Source organism: Ursus arctos, unplaced genomic scaffold (genome assembly GCF_023065955.2).
Source record: "Ursus arctos isolate Adak ecotype North America unplaced genomic scaffold, UrsArc2.0 scaffold_9, whole genome shotgun sequence".
NCBI classification, from domain to species: domain Eukaryota; kingdom Metazoa; phylum Chordata; class Mammalia; order Carnivora; family Ursidae; genus Ursus; species Ursus arctos.
This window is the reverse complement of record NW_026623111.1, coordinates 35,805,329-35,828,155: the sequence shown is the minus strand read 5'-3', so window position 1 is coordinate 35,828,155 and position 22,827 is coordinate 35,805,329. Positions and strand designations below refer to the sequence as shown.

Genomic DNA, 22,827 nt, shown 5'->3' with positions numbered 1-22,827 from the left:
CTTTCAGGAACAGAAACAGTACATATACCTGGATAATTAAGAGGATGTACATAGCAAACCAGCAGTGAAGAGGTATATGAAGACATGGGGAAAATGGCAATTTGAGAGAAATCAACAGGAAATGAAGATTTATTATTAGTACATCCTCCAAACCTAGAGAAATACTTTTCCAAATAGCATCTTTTTATGTCACTGCACCTGTTGGATTATATTTAACTAATTCTCCCTTCTTTTCCCTGGCCTCCCTGAGGTTGGAAGTAAAAATTACCCAGTAGTCTAAGAAACATTTTCTTGAAATTTTATTTAAACTCCACAAAAAAAAGTGAGTCTAAAAAAGGAAAAAATTAAAAGAACTGAGAGTGATTGTTCACATTTTTATTCAACTATTTATCTAGCTTCTTGCATTAAGCAATGATTCCATAAAAGTGGCAAACTCTTACTTTGTTAATTTTCATAAGGCCTTTACAAATTCCCATGACTCTTTCCTGAGCAAAAACTCTAGCCTCTTGGGAAAAGCTCCCAATTCACATGTGTTTAGCATCACATTATCATGGTTTGTTTTCACACTAGCCAGGATTACCTCTTTGAAGATCAATTTCCTATGAGCAATCAGATCCAGAGTAGTCAATCTAATTCAGTCAGTTTAATGACCCAGATAACTGGATAGTGCTGGTAATTTTGGTGATTAAAATGACAAATACAATTCAATTGTGCAAAATTGACATAGCTCAGTGCTTGGCTGTGATGTCAACACATGTACAGGAAGAAAAACCCCTCTGAGTCTGACCAAAGTGCTTTAGTGGATATAGTCCATAACTGCCCCCTCTTGCCATTGTAACACATGCCAAGGTTCTATCATTTTCACAGCTCTGCTAGAATAATAAATTGAATTTTCCATATTCCTTACATAGCCTTATCTTAGTGAAAAAATAAATTTCACTCTCCCTCAATCATATAGAGTTTAAGAGGTAGAGTCCCAACGATATGATTAAAACAGTCACAATTGCTTATCACTCTGGTGGGAAAAGGTCCCTTTGTTTTCAAAATAAACATAATGTCATATAATTTGCAATTTTGGAGAATATTGTAGAAAAAAGAAATCTGGAACACCTGTTATTGTCAAGGCTCAGGAAAACTGCCAGTAGCATTTTAAATGGTGCCTTTACCTGTTTCACACAACAGCTGAGTTTCACCATCTGGGCCAGGCTGAAATTTCCATGAGTTCAGCCAAATTGTCAGAATAGTTCCTTTGCTGGTCCTTCAAGCAATGGGCTGCTTGGGAAAACTAGAAACACATTTGACATCAGAATGCCACTTCCAACTGCATGAAGCCCAAGTGCCATAAAACCATGGAAAGAGTATTAGGCTTACACACCGTATAATCATTTCTAGTGTAGCGCTGTATTAGAATTGGGGATTAAGTCAACAGAGCATGTTTGTTTAGAATAGTGATAATTGCTGGGTGCGCAGCAGTAAAAAATCATTCCTCAAAAAGGAATATTACATTTTTCTAAATAAACATGTTATGAATGTTTCAACAAGTCAGACAATGGAATCCTTCAGAGCAAAAACAACATATACTCTCAGATCATAAATTTTTTCTATGAAGTGCTTTAGACAACGAAAATGAAATCTAACTGCACTAAAACCATTTTACCCCTAGGTACTTTGGAGATTTTAACTTCAGAATTATTGATGAAAATGAAAACAAAAGTCAGAAAATTGACCTGTAAAATGGGAAACATTTTTTAATAAGGTGTCATTTATAGTGAAATGCCCAGATCATAAGTGAAATATCTCCATGCATTTTACAAGTGCTTGCATCTATGTTCCCCACATAGATACCAAGATAAAAATATTTCTATTAACCCAGGAAGTTCCCTCCTCATGCTATTCTCAGTCTTCACTCCACTGCATAAACTACTACTGTTCTGATTTCTTACACCAGATTTATCGGATATGAAATTCATGTATATGGACTTGTTGTGGAGGAAAAAATTTTCTATACCCACAAGCTTCTTTTGGCTGATCTAAGAAATTGACATGAGACAGATGAACAGAAGAAAATTAAATTTAACTATGGACATAAAAGGAATCCACATAAATATGAGAGATTCCAAAGGCAGTAAAGCAAAATGAGGTATACACGTCATTCTGAACTAAGGAGAAAGGGTAGGTGGATGGACTTACAAAGGGAAGGAAAGCATTTTATAGCAAGATGAAAAAGAGTAAAGTTTGGTAAACAAATGTTCACTGGGTCATACAGAAACAATGGGACATGGAGAGGAATTTTATGCTAAACGAAGTCAGTCAGTCAAAGACAAATACCATATGATTTCACTCATGTAGAATCAAAAAGCAAAACAAATGAGCAAAGAGTAGGGGGAAAGAGAGAGACAAATCAAGAAACAGACTCTTAACTATAGAGAACTAATGGTTACCAGAAGGGAAGTGGGTGGGGGACAGTTTAACTAGAAGATGGGGATTAAGAAGTTCACTTGTCATGGTGCCTGGGTGGCTCAGTCATTAAGTATCTGCTGAAGGCTCAGGGCATGATCCCAGGGTTCTGGGATGGAACCCCGCATCAGGCCCCACATCAAGTCCCGCATCGGGGTCTCTGGACTCCGTGCTCGGCTGCGAGCCTGCTTCTTCCTCTCCCACTCCCCCTGCTTGTGTTCCCTCTCTTGCTGGCTGTCTCTCTCTCTCTCAAATGAATAAATAAAATCTTATAAAAAAAAAATTCACTTGTCGTGATGAACGCCAAGTTATGATTGAAATTGTTCAATCACTATATTGTACACCTGAAACTAATATAACACTGTACATTCATTGGAATTAGTTTGTTTTTTTTTTTTAAAGAGGAATTTCAGCAGACTTGGCTGAATTCCTCCCTGTCTACCACACAAAGTTTATATTATTCTAGAACTATCTATGGTAATAGCTCCCTTCCTGGAGCAGGTGCTCTATCTCAATTCTTCTAGGCAGTTAGGGGAAAGGTCAAAGATTCCTCCTGATCCTTCTGTTTCTTAAAAATAATCACCTTAAAATAATTCAAAGACCAAAGACACACAAATATTGCTCTCTTACAGAATTACGCAGTTTAGGGGCACCTGGGTGGCACAGCGGTTAAGCGTCTGCCTTCAGCTCAGGGCGTGATCCCGGTGTTATGGGATCGAGCCCCACATCAGGCTCCTCTGCTATGAGCCTGCTTCTTCCTCTCCCACTCCCCCTGCTTGTGTTCCCTCTCTCGCTGGCTGTCTCTATCTCTGTCAAATAAATAAATAAAATCTTAAAAAAAAAAAAAAAAGAATTACACAGTTTGTACTTTTTTGTGTCTAACTTACTGTTTTTAAGATGTATGTATGTCACTGTATATGTGAGTATTATTTCATTATATAAAAATACCACATTTAATTTATGTATTTTCCTGGTTGAAAGGCATTTAAGTTATATACAGCTTTTGTCTATTTTCAATAAAATTGCCATGAACATTACTGGTAAGTATTTTTATGGGTATATATTTGGGATTTTCTTGGGTAAACACCCAGTATAAATTTCTGTGTGATAGCAGAGGTTTATGTTTAACTTTATAAGAAAACGCCAAACTTTCAGTGTATGAAATTCCTGGTTGTTCTACATTCTCATCCATATTTAATGCTGTCAGTTTTTTTAATTTTAATTTTAACCATCCATATCAAAATTCTTGCTTTAATTAGCATTTCTTAAATAACTGCTATTGGTGAGGACTTATTCATATGCTTATTTCCCCTGTGTACATCTTCCTTCATGAAATGTCCTCTTAAATCTTTGCCCTTTTTTTTATATGAGGTTTGTCTGTTTAACTATCAAATTGCAATAGTAGTTTACATATTCTGAATACAATCTTTTGTCAGATATATGCATTGTAAATATTTTCTTTTGGTCAGCTGCTTACCTATATATTTTTAATGGTAACTTTGGTAAGATATTTTGATGAAATCTAATTTATAGTCTCTTTTGTTTGTGATCTTTGGTTCCTAAAAAAGTATTTGTCTATTCCAAGGTCAGGAGGCTGTTTCCACTTTCTTTTCCCTAGAAACTTTATACAGTTTGCTCTTGAACAATACAGGTTTGAATTATGTGGGTTCACTTATCCTCCATTTCTCCATTTTTTTGGATACAGTATAACACTGTAAATGTATTTGCACTTCCTTATGATTGTCTTAACATTTTTTAAAAATATTTTATTTATTTATTTGACAGGGAGAGACAGCAAGAGAGGGAACACAAGGAAGGGGAGTGGGAGAGGGAGAAGCAGGCTTCCTGCCAAGCAGGGAGCCCGATGTGGGACTCCATCCCAGAACCCTGGGATTATGATCTGAGCTGAAAGCAGATGCTTAATGGCTGAGCCACCCAGGAGTCCCAACACTTGTTTTTTTCTAGCTTACTTTAAGAATATACTATATAATACCTATGACATACAAAATATGTGTTAATTGACCGTTTATATCATCAGTAAGTGTTCTGGTCAACAGAAGGCTATTAAAAGTTGGAATTTTGGGGGAATCAAAATTAATACTGATTTTTGACCACATGGAAGAGTCAGTGCCCCAACTCCTGTGTTGTTCAGGAGTCAACCATAATTAGAGCTTTTATGATTAGTCATATGATTTATTTTGGATTAATTTTTGTATATGGTACAATGAAGGGTTTGAGGAATTTTTGATCTTTTTTTTCTTAAATATTTAATAGAATTCACCAGAGATTCCACTTGGGCCTACAGAATTCTTCGAGGAAATTTTAAATTATGAACATGATTACTTTTACAAATATGAAACTATTTTATTTCTTGTTTCAATTGTATTTGTTCATTTCATCTTCTCAAATTTATTGGCATAAATTGTTCATAATAATCCTTAATATTTTATAACTTTAGGATCTCAGTTTTGTTCCCCTTATTTCTTTTTTTTTTAAAGATTTTATTTATTTAGGTGACAGAGAGACAGCCAGCGAGAGACGGAACACAGCAGGGGAGTGGGAGAGGAAGAAGCAGGCTCCCAGCAGAGGAGCCCGATGTGGGACTCGATCCCAGAACGCCCGGGATCACGCCCTGAGCCGAAGGCAGACGTTTAACGACTGCGCTACCCAGGCACCCCTCCCCTTATTTCTTATGTTTATCTTTTATGTATTCTTTTTCTCTTGATCACTTTAGTCGGGAATTTATCAATTTTGTTGATGCTTTCAGAGAAATTATTTCGGATTTCATTGATTATCTCTTGCTTAATTTCTAGTTCACTGATCTCTACTTTTATCTTTATTATTTATTTTTACTTAGTTTTTATTTTGTTTTTCTTTCTCTAACTTCTTAAGGTAGAAGCTTGGACCACTAATTTTAAAACTTTGTTTATAACAATAAAAATATAATTTTTTTTTAAAGATTTTATTTATTTATTTGACAGAGATAGACAGCCAGCGAGAGAGGGAACACAAGCAGGGGGAGTGGGAGAGGAAGAAGCAGGCTCATAGTGGAGGAGCCTGATGTGGGGCTCGATCCCATAACGCCGGGATCACGCCCTGAGCCGAAGGCAGATGCTTAACCGCTGTGCCACCCAGGCGCCCCAAAATATAATTTCTTTATAAGCACATTCCGATCTGTATCCCACAAATTCTGACATGTTTACATTATCATTTACTCCAAAATATTATTACTTACACTTGTGATATCATCTTTGACCCCCTGGTTACTTAGAAGCATATTTTTATATCAAATTATTTGAAGATTTTCTAAATATCTTTGTTATTGATTTGTAATTTAATTCAACTGTGGTCATAAAAGATGGTCTTTAAAATTATAATCTGAAATTTATTGAGGCATTTCATCATTCGGCATAGGATTCATCATGGTGAATGCTTTATGTACGCCTGGGGAAAAAAGTGAATTGTACTGTTCTAAGGTAGACTATTTTATAAATGCTAATTAAAAAGATTTTATATCTTTATTGATTTTTTGGCCATATATTTTTCTTTCAAATGTTAAAAGAAGAATATTAAAATCTTCATAAATGGTTTGTGATGTCTTTTACTCTTTTTAATTGTCTCTTTTTGCTTAATTATTGAAGGTACATATTTAAGATTGATTCTTTCATCATAATGTAACATTCCTCTTTATCTCTGATAATATAGTTTTTTTTTTTTACAGTCTTGTAGGTGGCCCCTCCAGCTTTCTTACAGTTATTGCTTGTCCATTTTTTTAAATTCCTTTACTTGTAACCTATCAAGTGAAATCAAAATGTATCTCTCGTAATTCATTCTTGCTTTTAATCAAATCATTCTATATCTTTAAAGATTTAATCCATTTACATTTACTGTAATTATTGATTTCATTTAGTTCTACTATCTCACTGTTTGCTTTTAATTTGTCCAGTATATATTCTTCCTTCTTTGCCTTCTTTGCATTAACTGAATATTCAAATATTTTTTGCCATAGCATTTTATTGCCACTATTTCTCATCACCCCCTATTTACTCAATTACCCAAGGGATGCACTGCCCGAAATATTACATAGTGGCCAAACACATGATAGTTGATACCAGATATATAAAATTGGCAAGAATTTTTTTTTAGTCACATACACTAACAGCCTCAGGGAAGGTAAACACTGCAAGTCATGCACTGCTACAGGGATTGCCCTCAGGAGCAGAGTGAACTAGCATGGGCTGTAAGAGGCAAGCTTTGTAGTGACAAGAATGTGGATGAACCCCCTGGTCCTATGGGAGAATATGATTAACTCGTTTGAATAATTTTATGGGCTGGAAGAGAAAAACATATAAGGTTGAAGACCCACTTGGTTGCAAGTGGTCCAGATGATTGAGGAACCAACCAGGTGGGGAAAGTTTTCTAGGTAGGAGACATGTTTAGTGAGAGCAGAAGAACTGAAGGCTAGGCCTTTGGGGCTTTGTGAGACTCAAATATGTCAGGAATTAGTATTATGCCACTTTACATACAATTTAATAAACCTACAATGCTATAGTTTATTATCACTCATATTCTGTGCTAACTTAAGCATTCATTTTATGTCTACATATATTATGAACTTCACAATGCAATATTACTCTCTCACATGTGTTTATCCTCTCAGGAATTATATCCTGGTTTCCCTTCCACAGCAACACTTAGTTCCCATGCTTTGTCTCTTACATTTAATTCATGATTAGGACAAGCAAGGGTTGTGAGCAGCAATTTTAGCTCTTTACTTTGTAAGCACTAAAATTACAATCAGGTCATGGTTTTATAGTGCCTAAAGCTTACACTATTTATTTCTTTTTAATTTTTTAAAAGATTTTTATTTATTTGAGAGAGTAAGAGAGCACGACCCGGGGGTGGGGGGGAGTGCAGGGGGGGAGGGAGGTGTAGAGGGAGAGGGAGAAGCAGACTCCCCAGTAAGCAGGGAGCCTGATATGGAGCTTGATTCCAGGACCTCGGGATCATGACCTGAGTGGAAGGCAGAGGCTTAACAGACTAAGCTACCAAGGCACCCCAAGCTTACACTATTTACAGAGGCATTTCTTTAAGAAAAAGAATACAAGGGGCCCTGGATGGCTCAGTCGGTTGAGCCTCTGACTTTGGCTCAAGTCATGATTTCAGGGTCATAGGATCCAGCCCTGCATCAGTCTCCCTGCTCAGCAGGGAGCCTGCTTCTCCCTCTCCTCCTGACTCTCCCCCTGCTCCTACTCTCTCTCTCTCTCTCTCTCTCTCTCTCTCAAATAAATAAATAAGATCTTTAAAAAAAAAAGAAAGAAAAAGAATACAAAATTTAAAATATACTGTTAGGTATGGATGTGAATATTTATCTGAAGAAAATAAATCACTGCAAATCATGTTTTAAAAATTAAGTAACCCAAGTATCACAAAACCCCAGGAAATAACCTATTGATTTTATGAATTAACTGTCTATTAGCCAATAATACTTTTTATCCTAAATTTTTAGGTATTTTGTTTGATTATAGATCAATAATTTCATTATAATCTGCTTTAGGGAGAACACCATGATTGATTGAAATTTGCCTTTTGTTTTATTCTACTTTATTTATACTGTTTTGTATTTTATCTTACCTTTACAACTTTCAATTGATACTTTTATTACAGATTTTCAGGTTGTAGTCACATTTTGGAAAAACTCATGTTTTAATAGGAAGTGTAGTATTTCTCATCATTTCAGATTTTCTTAGGCAGTGACTATTACAATCCAAATAGCTAGAAACTTAAATTTTTCTAATTTTTTCCTAACGCATGATTTACTCCCTATGTTTAAAACCATAAGCAAACAAAAAGCCTGTTCATTACTGCTACTCAAAGTTTATCTCTCTTCAAAAAATTGTCTTTGGCATTATATGAGTATTTATAACAATGGGGTCAGAATAATTTCTAAAAATTCCATTCCTTGATTTTATAATTTTTTTTAGATTTGACTAATGTTTACGTAATTTCCTTGAAATTCTTTACCTAATAAATGTAAATATGCAAAAAGAAAAGATCACTTTTATATACATCCAACTCAAAAGCCTATAATTTCTTGTGTTTTCTAAAATGTTCTATAAATATAGCTTGTAGTTTAAAGTGAACTATCTGAGCTTTATCAAATTTTTTGATAAATTGTTTCCATTTCATTTAAGTATAGGTTGCATCTTCCATGCATTTGAGAATAGATTTTAATGTCTTTAAAATGTTGTAGCAATGTTCCAGGACTTGCACTGTTTTACAATAGCCAGATTATCTCATTAAATTTATCATCTTTAAAGAAGGAGTTGGCATGTATGTACAACACTTCACATGCAAAACAAATCTATTGTTATAAAATACAAAAAATTATCAATAACCTCAAGGTCTCTGAATGCAGCCTTTTTCTCTGATGAGAACAAGGGAATAAGAACACATTAGACATACGCTGCCTACTTGCTAATGTTCACAGAGAGTGTGCAGCCTTTGTCATCACCTTTTAGTCATTTGACTGACCACAAATATTCACTGCTAAAGGACATTTTACAATCATCCCAAACACATTTCATTTCTTGAAAACAATCACTAATAGATAATTTTCAACTAGCAAGAAAGTTTAAAACTGTTCAGAGGGTTTTTCATTATAACAGTAGTGCAAAATAATTATCAACTAATTAGTCACTGTTCATCACATCCAACAAGAACCTACAATAACAAAATAGTGTTTAGTGACTGCTTTATTTGTTAGATTTACTGCTTCATTTTATCATCCATGCTTTCCAATTATTTTGCTTAATTCTTCACAAACTCCTTTGGATAAATGAGTCACTTTTTCTTTTTTTACCTTGGAATTTTTTAAGTGTATTTACAAACTATTGATCATTATCATACCATTTCTATTACTTCAAAATTGCTCCTTTGAAACAATCCCATTTATAATTGCACCAAAAAATAATAAGATACCTAAGAATAAACCTAACCAAAGTGGTGTAAGACCTGTACTCTGAACACTATAACACACTGATGAAAGAAATTGAAGAGGACACAAAGAAATGGAAAGATAACCCAATGCTCATGTTTTGGAAGAACAAATATTGCTAAAATGTCTATACTACCCAAAGCAATCTGCACATTTAATGCAATCCCTATCAAAATACCAATAACATTTTTCACAGAACTAGAACAAACAATCCTAAAAATTGTATGGAACCAAAAAAGATGAATAGCCAAAGCAATTTGAAAGAAAAGCAAAGCTGGATGAATCACAATTCCAGGCATCAAGTTATATTACAAAGCTGTAGTGATCAAAAAAGCATGGTACTGGCACAAAAAATAGGCACAGAGATCAATGGAACAAAATAGAAAACCCAGAAATAAACCCACAACTTATACGGTCAATTAATATCTAACAAAGCAGGAAAGAATATCCAATGGGAAAAAGTCTCTGCAATAAATGGTGTTGGGAAAACTGGACAGCAACATGCAAAAGAATGAAACTGGACCACCTCCTCACACCATACACAAAAATACATTCAAAATGGATTAAAACCTAAATGTGTGATCTGAAACCATAAAAATCACAGGCAGAAGTTTTTCTCACATCAGCTATAGCAACTTTTTTCTAGGTAGGTCTCCTGAGGCAAGGGAAACAAAAGCAAAAATAAACTATAGGAACATCATCAAAATAAAAAGCTTTTGCACAGCAAAGGAAATAATCAACAAAACTAAAAGGCAATGCAAGGAATGGGAGAAGAAATTTGCAAATAACATATCCAATAAAGGGTTAGTACCGAAAATATTTAAGTAACTTATACAACTCAAACCAAAAAACAAGTAATCCAATTAAAAATGGTCAGAAGACATGAGACATTTCTCCAAAGACATACAGATGGCCAACAGACACATGAAAAGATGCTCAACATCACTAATCATCAGAGAAATGCAAATTAAAACCACAATGAGAGATCACCTCACACCTGTCAGAATGGCTAAAATCAAAAACAAGAAACAACAGGTGTTGGCAAGGTTGTGGAGAAAGGCGAAACTTCTTGTACTGTTAGTAGGAATGAAAACCAGTGCAGCCACTCTGGAAAACAGTATGGAGTTTCCTCAACAAGTTAAACATAGAACTACCCTATGATCCAGCAATCGCACTCCTGAGTGTTTACACAAAAAATACAAAATCGCTAATTCAAAGGGATACATGCACCCCTATGTTCATAGTAGCATTATCTACAAGAGACAAATTATGGAAGCGGTCCAAGTAATCACTGATTGATGAATGGATGAAGAAGATGTTATATAACACACACACACACACACACACACACACACACTGGAATATTATTCAGCCATAAAAAGGAATGAAATCTTGCCATTTGCAATGGCATGGATGGAGCTAGAGAGTATTATGCTAAGCAAAATAAGTCGGTCAGAGAAAGACAAATACCATATAATTTCACTCATGTGTGGAATTTAGATATAGTTTTTTTTTACTACTGTCTTCATGATTTTTAAAGTCTCTAGATGTGTTCATCTAGCCTGAAGATAAACTGAATGTATTTTCTGTCTTGTTTATACACAGCTGATAAAAATACAAGCAAACTAGAGTTGGAATAGGCTATCAAGGATCTTGTAACAGTTGGAAATACTTCCAAGTTTTTTTCTAAATACTTGTTTCATATTATTCTTTTTGCATTATATATTCTCTTTGATTCTCTACAAGTATTCCTGGGACCACAACTGTGAAGAAAGAAGCCATTATTCACAAACGGTGTGGAATAACACAATAACAGTATTTATTGAAAATCACTGCACTTATCAAAGTCAACACATTTGTCAATAACAAAGCAACTGCTCTTCTTCATACTGATTCTGATCATATAAATTGTCTTTTTCTTTATCATTACTCTCTCTTCTTTCTGTTTATTTTTTCCCCATTTGGATGTATCCTCATTCTCATAATTTTCTTTTTTCCAGCTTTATCAAGGTATAATTGACATATAGCATCATGTCAGATTAAGGAGTACAAAGTGTTACTTTGATACACTTATATACTGCAAAATGATTACAACCATAGTGTTGGATAACACCTGCATCACATCACATAATTATCATTTCTTTTTTGTGATGAATGGCTAGCAGTAAATTAACCATACTTAAAATACATACCACTAAGCCCAACAAAATGTATCCCTAACTCCGTTTACCATAGATAGCACCCAAAAATACCCATGACGACAAGAATACCACCTAATAGAAGGGGAAGTATAATAGAAGAAAAGTTAATTGGAGACAATGATCTTAATCCATTACGGTTAAAATATGTTATTTTGATATATTTTATAATAACAAATTCCCATGTAAATAAATTGCTAGGATTCTTTCTAGGACCCTCCCTAGGTCTTGGAAGAAGCTTGCTAAAATTCAGGGTCCTATAATGTAGCTTCATTAGCATAATGGCAAATCCACCTCAACCAGGTATTTAGATTTATGTAGTATATAACCAAAATAGGAGTGCCCACCAACTGGTGCATTTTATATTTCTGTTCTTTACAATAGGTACCCTTAATCCAATGCAAGTAGAAATGAAAGGATTCATGAGTAGTGAAATGGGTCTGGACCCAGGTCTTCCTTCCAACAAAACTTATCTGATCTGTATTATGACAATTCATGGATATTTCCTGACTTTCAATAATCTGGAAGATATCCAAGAGGACTTTTTTTTTTTTTTTTAAAGATTTTATTTTTATTTATGTGACAGAGAGACAGCCAGTGAGAGAGGGAACACAGCAGGGGAGTGAGAGAGGAAGAAGCAGGCTCCCAGCGGAGGAGCCCGATGTGGGACTCGATCCCCGAACGCCGGGATCACGCCCTGAGCCGAAGGCAGACGCTTTAACGACTGCGCTACCCAGGCGCCCCCCCAAGAGGACTTTTAAAGATAGATCAAGAAAGCTGGTTAATCAAGCCTTGTAAATTTCCCATTAAATTATCTTAGCTGAACTACTGTTGACGATATGTCACAATAGATACATGGGTTGTTGCAAACATTTCTCCCTTTTTCTCAAACTTCTGACTAAACCTTCTGCCTCAATTTTACCGAATCATTTAACTCCTATTTTCCTTTGACCAACCCTGTATTGTTGCCGTCCTTTTTCTTTCATCTTCAAAAGCTAATTCATTTTTATGATCTTGATCCAAGTGCTTCCAATTCTTCCTTGCCCTTCAGAGTTTTTTCTTCTATTAATTCACTTATTGCTCATGAGAAATCTCTACTTTCACACAGGCTTCCTCCTCTTTTATATAAAGGCTTAGGTAACATTATGCCACAACAAGGCTTTAATTCTCATACCTATACCTTATACTAAGGTCCCCATCCTTACAGAATTTACAATCTAAGAGTGAATAAAATATATAATAAATATATTATATTCATATATATATAATAAAAATATGTTATAACTATATTTAGAAATTAAGTGCACTGAAGAAAAAATTAAACAGTAAAAAGACAAGATAAGACAACTGTACATACAAGACCAAATTAACAAGTTTTTGCTGAATGAGTGGATAGCTCAAATAGACATGACACAACAAATACAGTGGTTAGGGAAGACTTTCCTCAGATCGTGAATTCTGTGAAGATCTTAATGATGTGAATACCTAGAGTGCTAAGGGAAAAGGCAGAGGGAATAGCAAATGCAGTCCCTGAAAAGAGATGGAGGTTATTAGAGAAGCAGCAAGAAATCCAACAAGACCAAAGCAGAGAGCCTAAGGCTGGGGTGGCGGGTTATAAGAGATGGGCAAGTGCCAGTAAGACGGCATGGATAAATGTGAGGAAAACTATGGGAGGAATCTGAACAGGGGAATAATACATTCTGACCTGTATTTTTCAAAAGGTAAGTCAGACTGTTGAGTGTATAATCAACTTTAGTAGAACAAAAATGGAAAAGAGGTTGTCTGCAATATTGCAGGTATAAGGAGTTGGTGGCATAAATAAAGTAGTAGTGAAAATGGTGAGAAAAGACAAGATTTGCGTTAAATTATGAAGAAATACTTCAAAGAACTTGATGACATATTAACTGTGTGTTATTAACTGAACACTTGTGCCTCTCCAGAATTTATATGTTGAAGTCTAATCTCCAGTGTGATGGTAGTTGGAGGTGGAGCCTTTGGGAGGTAATTAGATCATAAGGATAGAGCCCACATGATGGGATTAGTGACCTCAGAAGAAGCCAGAAGGCTACCTCATCCTTTTTTCTCCATATGAGGGTATAGCAAGATGATCATCTGCAAACCAGGAAGAGGAGTCCCACCAGACATCAAATCTGCTATTGCTTTGATCTTGGACTTTCCAGCCTCAAGAATTGTGAGAAATAAATGTTTGTCGTTCAAGCTACCTAGTCTATGTTACTCTATTATAGCATCCCAAGCTAAGATGTACGGGTAATAAGGGAAAGAGAGGAATACGGGATAACCAATTACCCCTAGGTATTTATTTGGAGCAACCGTGTGGTAATGGCGTTTATGAAAATAAGGAGTACAATAAGTGGATGAAGCACTGGAAGATAGGGGTCCCTGGTGGCTTAGTTGGTTGAGTGTCGAACTCTTGGTTTCAGCTCAGGCCATGATCTTAGAGTCATGATATTGAGCCTCACATCAGGCACCATGCTTAGGGAGGAGACTACTTGAGATTTTCTCTCTCCTTCTGCCCCTCCCCCTGCTCGTACTTGCTCTCTGTCTCTGTCTCTCTCTCAAATAAATGAATAAATCCTTAAAAAAAATCAGAAGACAGTAGTGTTAAGTCAAGAATCAAGATGCCTAATTAAACATTCAAGATGACATGTTGAGTAAGCAGTGGAAATAGGAGGTTGGAGTTCAGAGAAGAATGGATGCTTCCATTGTTTAGATATCTTTAACATGGAGATATTATCTCAATCCTCCTTTGTTCCTTTTTCCTAAACTTCCACCCAGGTAAGGGTATGTAGGTGAAGGCCTTCTACAACTAATTCCTAGGTAGGTTACCACTTTATGTGTGTAGAACTGTGCCTCCTCTATTTGAAGAAAATCCTCAAATTTCTCACTAATAAACATCACTCCTGTTTTACCTCTCCAATTCCCAGTTGGCTTCTCCTTTGTAATTTCTTCATTCTTTGTGTGTGTTTTCAATACCATCTTACTCAGAATTTATATTAAGCTTGAAGATATAGTTACAGGGTTTTAATTACAAGGGGAAAATGAGACATCACAAATAACATGAAGGCTATTTTGTTGAGTTTCCTATGTTTCTAAATGTTAACTGAAAGGGCAATTTTTCAAAATTAAGATTAAGTGTGTGGATATCACTGCCAGACAGCAAAATATCTTATAATGCTAAGATATTAAAATAAGTTGAGACTACTAAAAAAATGAAAGGAAACAAAAAACCCAGGTACAGTTGCTTATATGTGGCAAATTTTAGCATCCTCCAAAATCACTCTGCAAATCAGAGGAGAAAGGAAATTTTATTCAACAAATAGTGTTCTCATATGAGGCTAGCAAGTTGGGGAAAACAGTTTGAGCTCTACAATAACATATACAATCAAATGTTCAATTAAAATGCTAATTGCAAAAAAATTAGATTATGTCAAGTGACTATTTACTGAGTTCATATTGGGAAGGACTTACTAATCAATAAAGCAAAAATAGAAATATCAGGAAAGGGTTAGATTTTGATTACACCAAAATAAAAATCATTTTATGTCAACAATATTTCAGACAAAATTTAAAGGGAAGTTTAAAAACTAAGAAAGATTAACAGAGTCTGTAACAAACAAGAAGATAATTGTTTTGTTTTCCACGCCCAGTATGGAGCCCAATGTGGGACTTGAACTCACGACCTTGAGATCAAAACCTGAGCTGAGATCAAGAGTTGGGGGCTCAACCAACAGCTACTCAGGCTCCCCAGGAAGTTAGTATTTTTAACACAGAACTGATATTAAGAGTCAATGGGAAATGAAAATATAGTGGGGTTTTTTTTAATGGGAAAAATGTAAAAGAAGTTCATAGGAAAAAAGTTCCCATTATAATAGGGACTGTTGTGCCTTTTGTTACTAGTCAGAGGAAAAAATGGTTTTAAGAGAAGTTACTCTTTTTGCATTTAAAATTGGTAAATTATTTCATGTGCTCATTTCTTACATGAATATTTTTGGAGTGTCTGTTATGTGCTGGACACTGCTAAGTATGGAAATATTTAAAAATACAGTTTTCGTGACCTTTGTGGTTGCAATGAAATGTTAACTCTCTTAGATTCCTAAAGGGAGTTTAAATTAATACAACATTTCTGGAAGACAATATGGAAATATCTTCAATATTCAAATGATTTAAATCAAAAATTATGTTTGTGGGAAAAAAACTATCAGAATATTGTGCAACTATATGCACACATCTGTTTTTCTCAGTTTCATGTATAATATCTAATGAATTGGTAATGATTAAGAATAGAATATTGGTTAAATTAATTATGATACAAACAACTGAAGTTATATAGCCATTAATGTTTGTCAAATAGATAATGAACTGTGATATAGTGATTTCCATTATCTTTTAATAAATAATTATTCAAGTAACATAATTGCAAGCATTCTTTTTTTTTAACATAGCAAAATGTGATAGTTACATGAATTACACATATGATAAAAATGATATAGACCTAGAAACACTTTTACCAATGTCTAATTCCTGGCCTTAATACTATGCTAGAGTTAGCAGAAAATGTCCTGGAACTGTTGGGAGAAACTGGGATAGGGGACATATAGCAGCTCTCTGTACTATCTTCACAATCTCCTGTCAATTTATAATTATTTCAAAATAAAAAGTTAAAACAATATAGTAAAATATAAGAAATCAAAGACCTTTTTTATTAAAAACTGTAATTTTGATTTTCAGCCCCCTCTTTCACTCATCCCTCATTCCCACAGGTAACCACTGTTATGATTTTGGTGTCCACCTTTCCAGACCTCTTAAAGTAATTTAAAATAAATCAGAAATCATGAAAGTGATCTAGTTATTGCCACAGACTGAATATGATGTCCCTTAAAATTCTTAAGTTGAAACCTAATCCCCAATGTGGTAGTATTTGGAGATGGAAACTTTGAGAGGTAAAAAAGTCAGGAGGTCAGAGTTCTTATGAATGGGATTAGTGCTTCTAAAAGAGACATAAGAGAGCTCCCTTCCCCTCCCATCATGTGATGACAGAGTGAGACAATGGCCATCTATGAATTATGAAGTCCGCTTTCACCAGACACCTCAACTGCTGGTGTCTTGATCTTAGACTTCCCAGCCTTCTGCATTGAGAGAAATAAATTACTGTTGTTTATAACCTACCCAGTCTATGGTATTTTGTTACATCAGCCCAAATAGAAAATAGAAAAAATTGAGGGAAAAAATGATGTTAGGTTTAGATTATTTTTTTTACTTCAATTTTCTATAAAGCAGAAAACAAATATGTAAATGCATATGCCAAGAGAGCAGGTAAATATAGTCTCCTGATGCACTCCAAGATCCATCTGATGGCAAGACTCCTAGAGAACTAGAATTGTACCCAAAGTTTGAAATTTAGTTTTCAGTGTAGATTCTTGGAAGTATGATCCAGTAATTAAAGCACAGAAAATGGGTATTTGCTGGATTCAACACTGTAGGCTAGAAGCAGCCTTCTAACATCTAAGGAATTTCCTTCTGGAACCAAATTACACAGATCATTATTCTCTTTCGTATTTCATCACTGGATCTTTATCATGTCTTTGTTTACAGAACCATAATAAATATACAGTGTGCTTTGTATGTTTATTTTTACTTAAATTATAAAATTATATTTTTCTGTAATTAGCAATATACAAGTTGCTGTCTTTTTATATTTTTACAAGATGTTATTTATTTGAGAGAGAGAGCACAAGCAGGGGAAGTGGAAGGCAGAGGGAGAGGGAGAAGCGGACTTTCTGCTGAGGAGGGAGCCTGATCTAGGACTGGATCACAGGACCCAGAGATCATGACCTGAGCCGAAGGCAGCTGCTTAACTGACTGAGCCACCCAGGTGCCTGTAGGTGTAGTTTGTTCCTTTTAAGTGCTCCGTGGAGGGGGGTCTGGGTGGCTCAGTCGGTTAAGTGTCTGCCTTCGGCTCAGATCATGATCCCAGGGTCCTAGGATGGAGCCCTACATAGGGCTCCCTGCTCCATGGGGAGCCTGCTTCTCCTTCTCCCTCTGCCTGCCGCTCCCCCTCCGTGTGCTTATATGCCCTCTCTCCCTCTCTCTTTTTCTCTCTCTCTCTCTTTCCCTGTCAAATAAATAAATACAAATCTTTGTAAGTGCTCTGTAGAATTCCAAGGCAGGAATATCTGTATCATTTAGCCATTTTCTACAAAAGGACTTCTAGGTCATATCCAATATTCTGGTATTGCAATTAATGTTGCAATAAAAAATGTCTCTATATTGTTTCTCTTTTTCTTCCTCTGCTTTGTTTGTCAAGGATATATATTTAGAAGGGAAATTACTTACTTGAGGTTAATGCAATTTTTGTTTCAAATAATACTGGCACATTGCCTTCTAAAATGCCTGATTCAATTTACATTCCCTCTTTAGAGTGTGAGAACCCTTTTTCCCACAGGTCTACAAACTATTGTTCCTATTAACAGTTTATATTTTTCTAAGATTAAGGGCATTCCTGTTTTAATCTGCATGTTCCTAATTATCTTTTGTTGTTTGCTGCCTTAATCTCAAAATGTATTTAGATTTTTAGTTTTAAATGGTATGAGGTATGAATTAATTTTATATTATTATACTTTTACGTTATAATAATAGCCTTCTCAACATTTATTGAACTGTATTTTTTTCCCATTAATTTTGGTGTGTGTATGTGTATCTCTTACTTGAGCTCAGTGAATAAACTATGAAAATACGAATAAAATTATGAATACAAAAAAATCATAGAAATATATATTCATACATGTATACATATACTTATATCTAGACTTTTTATTATTACTTATTCACTCATGAACCAAGATTCCACACTATTAATTTCCACAGCTTTATGATCCATTGCTATCTGACAGAACAAACCACTCTTCTTTGTTCTTTTTAAATTGTTTTCATTGCTAGTCTTATGCTTCGATATGTATTTTTTAAAACTTTGTTGATTCTTTTAACAATCATAACTGAAACTACAACATAGATAAATTTAGGGAGAATCAGCATCTTGATCTTTACAATGTTGAGCTTTCCCTTTTGTAAACACAGTAAAGATTTCCATTTATTCAGTCTTTTCTTGTGCCCTTTACTAACATTTGAAAACTTTCTCCATAATAGTATATTAAAACTGCTGGGATTTTTAGGCTATCCATTTGCTGAATTTTGAGAGTTTCTGTTACTAAAGTGAAAGAAATTAAGTAATACTCTCCTTATTATTGCATATTCTAATTTGCTTGTTGCGATTCATAAGAAAAGTTACTAATCTTTGTCTTTGATCTTGTATCCGGCTACTTTGCTTAACCAGCTAATTTAGTCTTGTTAAAAATCAGTTTCTATCTATAAATTAGTCAATAATAACATTTAATATATCATCTATTTTATAGTTCAAAAAAGGGAAATCTGAGGAGATTATACCATGCTAATTTTACATAATCAATAGAGGAAATTCAGGCCCAGAATGTTAAGATTTCTCGAGGGCTGGAACATTTCATCCCTGGTACTTGCAACAATCATTACAGAGTAGGAAATCAAAAAACATTAGCTTGCCAAATGAAATCCCACACACACAGATATGTTCTGGCTATTAACAAGATTAGATGAGAATAAAATGAGAGATTCTAAATTAATACATATAGAACAGTTTTGAAGCATAATGTAAATGTGGGCTATCTTAATCTTGTTATGTGAGAGGCATTATTGTGCCATGCGTGAGCGACAAATTGTCTAGGTTAAGTTCTGGCTCCACCACTTACAGCTGAGGGTTTCTGGAAGTTCTCTTAACTTTTCCACATTTCAGTTCCTTCATATATAACCAGGGGCAATAATAATGGTACAAATGTCTAAGGCATATAGCATCATGTGAGTTAACAGGTAAAGAATTTAAAACAGCCTATGTCACATTGAAAATATTAATGATTGTTAGCTGGCAATCTTCGCATCATTTAGAGCAGGGTCTTAGACGTAGTAGAAACTTGAAAATGTTTAATTGAAATTCAATTGGGGTGGGACAGTAACACGGAATTTAGTTTCAAGGGAACCAGTAATATTCCCATATTGCCTATCTTATTGCAGATAAATGCATTTTTCCATAATAAGAGCTGCCACTATAATATTGATTATAAACTCATTCTAACAACTATTTGTCAATAGCTTCATCACACAATGCAATTCAGAAACGTGTGTGTATCACACTGCCTCAAGCAACGTCCCCAACCCTGATCCCAATAGAATCAATTTACAAATACATTTTGCTCTATCTCCAAAATATATGCAGAAGATGTCTAGTTCACTCTAAGCGGCTATCCCTCTTCTCTCACCTTGTCAATAAAATGGCCTCCTTTCTCATTTCCCTGTTTTCACCAAGTCCATTCAATCCACTTTCCACACAGAGGGGTAAATGGTCTCTGAAAAATAAAAAGTAGCTCAAATCACTGTCTTAAAATTCTTCAACAACATGCCCTCAGATTCTAAATAAAAACAAGACTCTTCACCATTTCTAAGACTCTTCATGCTGGAATCCTGTCCACTCTCAAATCTCAAATCATTTACAGACAGACGAAAGAACAACTGCAAAAGCTCTGAAGCAGAGCACTTGCTCAACCTCACTCACTTTCCAGTCAACAGCTGCTTCCCTGCATCTTTAAATGGGGAAACCCTTATCTCCTAAGACCCCAGCTTAAAAAAAAATCCTCAGAGATATCCTTCATTGGGTCCTCTACTGAAAGCGATTTGTCAGTATCTACCCCAATCTGTCTTTGTCATTTATTCCACTCTGTTTTAAACATAACACTCACTACCTGAAATTACATTTATTTGTCTGTCTCCACCCCACCAAATCTTATAAACCAAAATTCAAATCACATTAAAATTACAGCAAGGACCTTGTTTATCTTGCTCACCACTGTACCTCCAGCATCTTGAAAACTACCTGCCACATAGTATATACCCAGTAAATATTTGCTGAATGAATATATGAATATGGCTTTAATATTAAATAAGAAACTGCTATCTCCCTCCTCTTTTTCAACAGATGTAATTTCAATAACTTCAGTATCTAGAAATTATTGGGTTTTTTTAGTTTTTACTTTATAACAGACTTCTCAGAACATGGGAAGATACTTTCTCACTATATATTTATAGGCTCTGTCTGGCTTATAGAGCGTCATTTGTAGTGGTGAAACCTGATTTAAGGTTCTAGAAGTGCTACTGTTTTATTTTTAAGATTTTATTTATTTATTTGACGGAGACAGAAAGTGTGAGCGCAGGCTGGCGCAGAGGGAGAGGGGGAGAGAATCTCAAGCAGACTCCCTGTTGAGTGCAGAGCCAGATGTTGGGCTCAATCCCAGGAGCCTGAGATGATGGCCTGAGCTGAAATCAAGAGTTGGCCACTTAATGGACTGAGCCACCAAAGCGCCCCTAGAAGTGCTATTGTTATAACTAAGCTACCTCCAAAAATTTCTAGGTTCACTTTCCATAAAAAGTCTTTCTATACTTGTATTGCCCAAAAATTTAAATATGGTTATTCTGAATTTATTTTCTCACCTGACTCAAGAAGATACTTCTATATAAATAGAGAGGTATGTATTTAAATACCATCTTCAACTGACTGCCTAACTACATCTCACTATATAATTACAAAATTCTCAAAGTCACATTCTAAATAGAAAAAAAAAAATCACAGGATAAATGAATAAGGAAGTGATTAAGCTAAATTTGCCTCTGTGAATGTTAAACCGAGCAAACATGATTCAAGAAGTGCTTCACTCACTGAGTGTTCTGCAAAGGAAGGGAGAGTTAAAAAGTATTGAAAATCAAGGTCACAGGGGGTAAACCACTCTGAGAATATTAATGAGCATTTATGCAATGGGACCTACATTAACAAAAGAAGGGCTGGTCAGGAAACTAATGCTTGCATCTATTTATTTGTTTTTGCTTATTTGTTTCCTTCACCTAGTTTCCACTCTCATTTATGCACACATTCACTTAGGCAACAGAACTTTCTGCAGGTCTGCCATATGTTGTATGTGGAGAACAGAATGGCATATAAAATCAAACAGGTTCCCCATATCTGTGGATCTTGGAGTTCAACCCACAAACTCCATAATTTCTGATTCCTGCCTCTCCCTTTTGTTTACTGATAGGTAAAATTTCAAAGCGTAAATGACCTTATTTTAAATAGTAAACAACCTATAATCACCATTAAAAGAAACTATGCATGATCTGGAAGAACAGGAAAACAATTTTTCAGTTACCAAACTGAAACCATATTTCCACCTTCATTATTCATCTCTGCTTCATGATGTTCTGATAAAGGCCTTGGAAACTATGCAATTCCTAGCCTCTCAAATACTGATACTACAGTTACTTAAATATTTGTGCAAATCACCCAACATTCCAGGGTAGGTCCTTTAAAAGTCATTGATGGACTATATTACATCACTATGTGATATATACTCTCCCTTCTCTACATATTTTTTCCTTTAACTTTTCAGTCATCCTTTTTTTGAGTATGCCTACTACAGTTGAGTTGCTCTACCTAGATGAAGATTCAAAGTCATCTAGGGCTTCCAGAATTTATACAAGACATGACTTTCATAGCACACATTGTTTTTTTCCTCCAATGGAAGGAGAAATCATGATCAAAGGTGAAAGAACCTATGAAAATGTTATTTTGGAATTTATCTTTATTCTTATTTCCATGTTCCCTATTTGTTAACTTTTCCTTTGTTTTACACTTCATTCATTATAATATCCAGAAGATAAAATAGATGTTCCTGCATGTAAACAATGCATTAAACCAGATTTTTATATTTTAAAAGCCAATAATTTTGTTAACTTTAGATTTTCAGAATCCTTAGAGAAAATTATACTATATATCTATATTTTAAGACAACTTTGTCCTGGAAAGCAATGTCTGATTAACTAAGGTTACTTGAATTTTTAACAATTTATATAGATAATTTAAAAGACATAAAGAACAAGAGAATGGGCCACCATACACTCATCGGCCAGCATCAGTATTTGTCAAGTCAGGGCTAATCTTGCTTCATCTATATTGTCACTGACCTCCACCCTCCCGAGATGATTTTGAAACAAATCTCAGATATTTTATCTCATCAGTAAATATTC

The 22,827-nt window shown here is 34.9% G+C and overlaps 1 long non-coding RNA gene across 2 annotated transcripts in view; it reads right to left on the bottom strand.

Moving 5' to 3' along the window:
- The window catches only part of LOC125280968 (uncharacterized), a 380,871-nt gene that overhangs the window by 254,590 nt on the left and 103,454 nt on the right, over positions 1–22,827 (bottom strand). The window contains exon 1 of one of the 2 annotated variants that reach the window (XR_007187871.2): positions 20,016–20,125. The exons of the other annotated variant lie outside the window; for it this stretch is intronic. This is a non-coding gene — a long non-coding RNA (uncharacterized LOC125280968). Of the gene's footprint in view, positions 1–20,015; positions 20,126–22,827 lie in introns of those variants that run through there. 2 annotated transcript variants of the gene reach the window in all.